Here is a 7,992-nt window from a genome sequence, read left to right on the forward strand (position 1 = left end):
CCATGTCTAAAGAGATAGTATTCCATATTAGATTTATTCCCCTAACTAAAAGATAAGATATTTGAGATCTAGCTTTAATAATGTACATTCCATATTAGATTATTTCCCTAAATAAAAAGAAACGAAGTAAAAATTACCTTATAAGTGACAAAAAGAAAAAAACATTTTATTTACTAGTAAATGCTTCAGCTGCTCATCAAAGTCACTAAGTAATTACATTTTAGTGTCCAAGGATGAAACTTGCATAGTAGAGACAAAGTAACCTGTATTCAATTTCAATCAAGAAATTGCAGAAGATGTGGCCCAATGAGATAAACCTTAGTCGTACTTTAAGCAGTGACTTATTTAAATGTTTTGCATCCTCTACACATTATAGTGTTGGAGCACCACTCCTTTGCCAAATGATTGACAAGGAAGAAAATCGTTGGCAATATCCAAAGAAGTGAACTTTTGAGCTCATTCACTAAAATCCAAAAAAATAAAATAATTAACCTAAATAGCCGTCCACCTAATCGCCTAAACTAAAAATAACCGGTGAAGGTATAATATATGCATAATTTGTGCATTATATATATATATATATATATATATATATATATATATATATATATATATGTGTGTGTGTGTGTGTGTGTGTGTGTGTGTATAGTCAATGTATAATGTATATAGATGGCTAGAAAAAGTAAACAGTGAATATGATCGGCTATTTGTATAAAGAACATCTGCTAATTAAGACAAGGAAATGTCTTTCTTAGGAGGTGTTTAAAAAAATCAAAAATAATATGTACCGAATAGTCGCCTCATGCTATGAAGGCTTTGACTGAAATGAAAGATCACAAGGAAATGTCATTTGATGCATAAAAGGAAACAATCTACTATATGCACCAGCTTGCATGCTTACAAATTATTAACAAGTTATATCAACTAAACAACGATACTTCCCAACAGTTTACATGTGTCAAAAAGAAAATAATGCAAATGCCTCAATGTGAAGTCCACTCATTTCTTCGAAATACAAAATCACAACCACAAGTACTTCTGTCATAAGCAGAAATCAAGAAAATTACATTAGTAAGTCTATTTTGTGAACCAAATGGGCTCTTAGATGACACCAGAACTTGAACTTCTCAGTACAAGGATCCAGCAATTCAACCCTTAAGAATCGACAACGCTTAACCCACTTTATAAACACTACTTGGTTAATTTTATTCCGAATAGTTATAAAGTCACTTATTACAAATTTTTGTATATAGCATTTCATGCAATTGATGGAAAGTCTTCTGCTATAATTCTGAATGCACCAGGAAACATGACAAATGCAATCCCAATCAGAAGCAACAATGAATTCCAACAATCTTCAATGATCAATTGTCATGTTGATGCAAAGAGATTTTAAGGTATGGATCGTCCTTGTACTTCAAGTATTGAGGAAGTTTGAGAGCTCTTTCTGCAATCTTTCTGTCCTCGTGAATCTTTGCTATCAAGGCTTCAAGTGATGAAAAGTTGGCCTGTAATATTGCAAATAGCCGGTAATATGAGCAAGTGCTATAAGAAAGAAAAAGGAAAAATAAGAGTAACTAGGCCACGATACCTCCGGCCGTATGTAGACCACAACAACTAGGTGCAATTCCTCACCATAAAAGTCCTCATTGAAATCATGAAGCAACCATGTCTCCTAAAAAGTAAAGTTGTCTTCAACAAACCAAAAGAAAAATATCAAGAATAAGCAAGAATCATATGTCACGACACACTTACTATAGCCTTCTCCGTGTTATTAAAGTATGGATTCCAACCAATGCTCACTACCATCTTGTACACACCACGAGCTGGTAATCCTGCCCATCCAAAATATACACCCACTGGATGTTCTGAAAGAATGGCTGAATAACCTTCTGGAGACAAATTAGCTGAAAAAATACTTGATACCATAAGAATAGAAAAACACATTGAACAGTTGAGTCATATAAGGCAAGAAAATAATCTCTCAAGCCCCTCCAAGAATTTTAGGTAGTCTAATTCAAATAACACATTGACATAAAATTAGAGTCTCTGATATGAGAGGTTCACAAGAAACTGAAATTCCAATAACAAACTTATGAGAAATTCTAATAGCTACTTCAAGTGAATACAGATAATGAGTCAAGCATTTGGATTAGCCATTCAGTAGAAGGAATAAAGAAGAGTATACATGTGGGGATCCCAAGAACCTTTGAGCCGCGCCCAAATCCCTTGATGACAGGACCACCTATATACCGAGTTTCTAAAGGCAAAGTACCTTCTATCCCTGCATATGCTTCCAGTCAAAAATTGAAAAAAAAATCAAGTACACTTCATACAAGTAAAGAAGTCATAAAGAATTACTATCTTGAAATGCAGGTAATCCCCACTTTTCTAGTTGCAAATCTAGAATAGAAGTGGTCACTTCATCAGCGGAAGTATAAAGATGAGACTGCTTTGCAAGAGATGGTACAGCAACAACTATCAGTCCAGCAGCCTTACCAGCAGTAACACCTAGTCTAACATAGATATCTGGTCGAGTCAACTTTCACTAAGTTATCAGATAAAGAATTTACATCCAATTTAAAACTAACATGGACTTCAGAGAGAAAAGGGCCATATTTCACTGTTGAAAATGAAAAAGCGATGACAAGGAATTTTAAACTTCATTATCCATGAAATAAAAAATAAATCTAATAACTATAAATATTATAAATTATGATCAGAAGTTAGTAACTAACGTTATTCAGTCAACTATGTTGATATCCATCTTAATATGTGCAAATTTGAGCTGAGCATGACAAACTCAAACAAACCCCTCAATGTCTTCTAAGGAGAAAAACCAGCTCACTTATACCCTTTTTTTCTTCCTTCTTTTGACCAGTAGTTAGATTTTCTAACGTGCTCCTAAGCTTCTGAAAGGATATATAGCTACATAATCTTTGAAGATAAAAACTCACATTGAATCTTCTATGACAAGAAAGCTGGATGGATCCATGTTGAATCTTTTAGCTGCTTCAAGAAATCTTCCAGACGAAGATATACAAGATTTAATTCAACATCTATAATACTAGGTAATGAAATGAGGAGAACAAAGATAAACAATTCATCCAATTTTATATTTCCGGAGATGGCTTTCCAGCTTTCACTTCATCTCCTCCAACAATAGCTGAGAATGATTCATTCCATCCTGAAAATAATAAAGAATATCCCAATCAAAGCCCCAAGCATAAATGTTATTTTACATGCTGGAATGGCACGAAATACCTCTCTAACCATATGTTAAAACCCTACCTAGATGATGAAAAATTTTGGTCTCTATGTTAGACCTAGAAGAATTTGAAGCCAATGCCATGGGTACACCATGACCTCTCAAATGGTTAATCAACCGATTGGCTCCTGGAAGAGCTTTGATATTGTGCCACCTATATCAAATTGGTTAACAAAGTTTTATAAGAACTTTGGACTGGAAAGTATCTGCAGAATTCAATAGACATACAAGTTCCACGGCTATACAGGAAGATCTCGCAAGCAATCATAAGATGATAATGAGAGTTTTACTAGCTCAAAGAAAAGAATGAACACCAATCCAACATTGTTTTCACTCTCAGCAAGAGCCAATAAAATCACGTTCCTCAAACTAACAAGACCATAGATGAGTTGATCACTCATATTCCTCCTACCCCCCCCCCCCCCCACACACACACACACAAAAAAAAAAAAAAAAAAAACAGAAGAACAAAAGAAAAAGGAAAAACTTCGCTCCATTTAAATTAAAAATCAACAAGTTCAATGTACAAGAAACACATATGATAGCGAATAAACAAAATGTAGTCACTTCTTTTTCTTTTTTTAAAAGTTAATGTAGTTTTATTCTTCCGTTACTCTTTTTTCCTTCGATTCTTTTGCTAATCTTCTTTTGCTAATCAAAAAATAAATAAATATCACCAAAAGCGGAAAAAAAAAAAAGATAAAAAGAAAGAACATGTATATTTGCATTTTCTAAATTGGAGAACAAATTGGTTCCCCTTTTAGCAATTCTCCACAATTTAATTACCAACTTGTACCTACTTAATTTTCAAATAAGGGTTTTGAACAAAACAAACACCCCAAAACTGTGTTCTCTAGTCCCTTTTCCTCTACTAACTAATTTGCAATCTATCATCCATGCTCCAACTATAAAGGAGTATAATGTTTTACTTTGCAACATTCATCCTTTAACATCCATTAATAGGATTTAAGGAAAAGAGTCTGCCTATTAATATTTTAATGTGAATAATCCTCCAATAGTCTATTCAATTTCAGCTTGTAGCAATCAATAAACAGAAAATAAATGAAACCATGTATGCAAGTTTCTTACTGGTAAGAGAGAATTGGGTAAAATTGTGAAAGAAATTCATCTGTTGATAATGGGAGCCCATAATCTTCGACAACTGCAGCTGCAGCTTCTGTAGGAATTTTTCCCACTATTTTAGGAGCTTCTCTCCTATCCCATTGCTTTCCATACTTAACTAAGAAAGCCTTTAAGATCTCACTCACAACAACATCTGTCAACACAAAGAGGTCAAATTAAAACAAGAAAACTGGAGGCTAATAAGAAACGCAAATGCACACAGGGAAGACATTTGCAATATACAGTTTGATACTATGCATCTGTTAACTCTATAACAGCAAGGTATTTCTGTCGCACAAGAGGGACTTCACAATTATATATCATTATCTTTGAGAGTCAGAGTGCATCTCAAATTATGCATAGCAGTTCCAAATAGCTGCTGGCACACTAAGCATAAAGGGATCTCATATTAAGCATATTCTCAAACAAGATAATTTGATAAAAGAACTTCAAAACAATAAAAAACTTTTACTACAATCTACAGTTAGAATAAAGATTACAACAGTCAAAGATAGTGAAATAGTGAATATTTTTTTCCAAAATTTCAAAGTATCCAGTCATTTCATATTGCAATTGAACAATGTAAAAATTGGAAGGAAATGAAAGGAACTCTGGCTTATGATTTTGAATGAGTAGAAGTTCATAGTTATCAAGAACAAATGCCATGAATGATCTAGGAGAATGGCCAAGAATATAATTTTAGAAGTGTAAAGTCAATATTCTCAACAAAAAAATACGATTCTCAAAAAAAGTGTCAAGTCAAACAAGATTAGCACTACCAACATGTATTAAGAAGTATACCATCCAAATCAAGGATGATACCAGAAACTAGCTTCTTCAAAGTTCGTTCAACAGATATGGGGAGCAATATCTACCACGCAGAAACAGAAATATGTTCACATTATGTAAATATGAGATATACTCGCACATTAATAAAGCTAAATACATGAATTTTAATCTTGAAGTCAAATGTAAACATAAATCAATAAAAAAACATTCGTGTATCATGATTGCATCAGAAGTAACGCTACTATTACTTGGAATTCATTTTAAGTTTCCTGGTCACCATCAAAACTGTGTAAGTCCATAATGGGCACGAGGCATATAAGCATTCAATATTAGAACGAAATATATATCAACTTTCCATCCCACATACAAAAAGAATCATGTCAAAGTAATAAACATAGATACCTGTGTAAACTATGAACTCATTCTGACACCATATTGCTCATCCCCAACTAGGGATGTCAAAGGGACAGGTCGAATAAAATTTGGACTGGTTAAAATAAATTTTGGTAGAACAAAGTTAAGATCCAACGCACCCAAAGTTTACTCGAGTCAATAAGGGTTGGTTAATTTGGACCAAATAAAAGGGCATAACCCAATCCAACCCAACCCAACCAACGCAGAAGTCTTAGGTATACTAAGCTCAGATTTATAAAACTTCAATGTAATAGTCTTCGATTTGGCTCAAAAATATTCAGCTTGCTGACAAAAATTACTCCTTCAAAGGTGCAAATAAACTATAAACCTGACATAAGATTATCAACTTTTGCTAAGACATATTCACAAATAATTTGTCTTTCTGTATGACTAAGAATAGAGAAAATCGTATTCATCAGATAGAAGCTGCTCCCTGAAATTAAGAAACAGTTAAATGCTGAAAGTTCGGGTCTTTTCTAATTTTGAGTATCACCAAGAACGAGTTGTGTCATGTGTGATTACTCTACCAAGTAAAAAAGCAAATGGAAAATTTTGAACATAATCAACCAATAAAGTATCAAATTCACCTAACTATGCAACTGTAGTCCGCCTTCTTCTTTACCAAAAAATCTATACAAAAAAATTTTCCAGCTTTTTTCAATAACCTCGAGCTATCCCAAGGGAAATTGTTCTGATACAAAAATACGGTTCTGTGCAGAAACCACTCAATAGCTAACAGAAACCTCATGGGTTCACCAAAAGCTTACTAAAAACAAAGATTCGCCCTTATCTGAGCCACATCCCAATTAAAGCTAGTAATCGAAACGAAATGTGAAATTAGATCCTTGAAGTGAAAAACAATAATAATTCCAGAAGACGAAAAGGAAGGGGGAAGAGAGCAAATATGAATTAAGACTTAAGAGAGAAATTTCATTGAAACAAATCGTCAAATATATGATATACGCATCGATAAATGTAAAAGGCAAAATCGAAATGAGGAGTAAAAAGGAAAACCTGAGAATTGAGTATAAACTTAGACAAGGCCGTTTAAAAGAATTCAATAAGAACGAATGTCTTATTTGTCAATTAAGTGAGTTTTTTTTTTTTGTTTGGTATGAGAAATTTAACGCCAGTTTTATCAGAATGGTGCATGCCTTCCCCTTTAGTGAAATTCAATGTCATAATGGTGCATGCCAATAAGTGAAGTTTGGACACGTCACACAATTACATTACATCTAAGGTGTCAAATTTGACACCTTTAGTAAAATCCCAACCATTCAAAAATATCCTGGCTGCTTCACTTTCGCATAGGAAACACCTAGAGTATATGATTCAAACAGAAAATTAGTTGCAATCACAAAAAACTGCAAGTGCCTTCCCATTTTAATTTGTACCCTAACAGTACATTTACAAAAAACAAAACTATATTTCTTACTATCACTATCAATGAAATGTAGTAAGTAAATTTTTTACTCACCGGATATTGCTATAATCCAACTTCACAGTTGATTATTAAAGTATGTTAGATAAAGCGCTGAAATACGGAGAAATGGAGACTGAGAAGCCGAAGTTTGTCCTTTGGATTGGCTGCCATCGCCTTCAATGTCTTCCAATTTTTGGACCGTTTCTTCCAATTTGGGCCTACAGAGGCCCATGAGTCACTGGTGCTACGGATTATGCACTGCTGGCGGTTTGAATATTGGGAAAAATTCTACTCATTTTCAAACTATTTACTCATTAGTACTCATTTTCTCCCATTTACAATGATATTCATTAAAATAATTATTCTATATACCTATTTTAATCCCAACTTCCATATTCTCATAATATAACACTTGATCCTTAATTTTTGCTTCTTTTTTTCTCCTTTTCTTTTTTTTCTTTCTTCGTTCTCCCTCTCTAGTTTCTTTCAAATCTTTTTTTTTCTGCGTAATCTGATTTAATTCACCTTTTTGCTCCTTTTTTAACAATAAAAAGATAACTAATATAGAGGGTGGTTGGATTGGCTTTTAAGCTGGCCAAATCAGATTTTAAACTCTTTTTAGTTTTTTCAGTGTTTGCAAAGTTAAAAGGTGATTAAAATAAGTTTAAAACTGTTTAAAGCAAGTCAAAGGCAATAAGTTAGGTGATTTTTGGCTTAAAAGCTATTTTTGCTGAAAATCCACTTTTTTTAAGCCAATCCAAACGGGCTCATAGTAAATCTTCGTTTACTATTTCTTTCTTTTTCTATATACTTGACAGGATATATCTTCTTTTATTGTTATTTTTTTCTCTATATTAATTACCAGAAAATAACTTATAAAATATACCCTTTTTATTAGGGAAAGGGTCTAAAATTTCCCCTCTACTAAACTATATTGTTTACTTCTGCCACCCGTTATACTATTTATCAATTCTAG

At 33.1% G+C, this 7,992-nt stretch overlaps 1 pseudogene; it reads right to left on the reverse strand.

Moving 5' to 3' along the window:
• Window positions 1–983: 983 nt before the first annotated feature.
• Window positions 984–7,187, reverse strand: LOC104117939 (bifunctional riboflavin kinase/FMN phosphatase-like; annotated as a pseudogene).
• Between the last annotated feature and the right edge of the window lie 805 nt (window positions 7,188–7,992).

Source organism: Nicotiana tomentosiformis, chromosome 3, assembly GCF_000390325.3.
Source record: "Nicotiana tomentosiformis chromosome 3, ASM39032v3, whole genome shotgun sequence".
Classification (NCBI taxonomy): domain Eukaryota; kingdom Viridiplantae; phylum Streptophyta; class Magnoliopsida; order Solanales; family Solanaceae; genus Nicotiana; species Nicotiana tomentosiformis.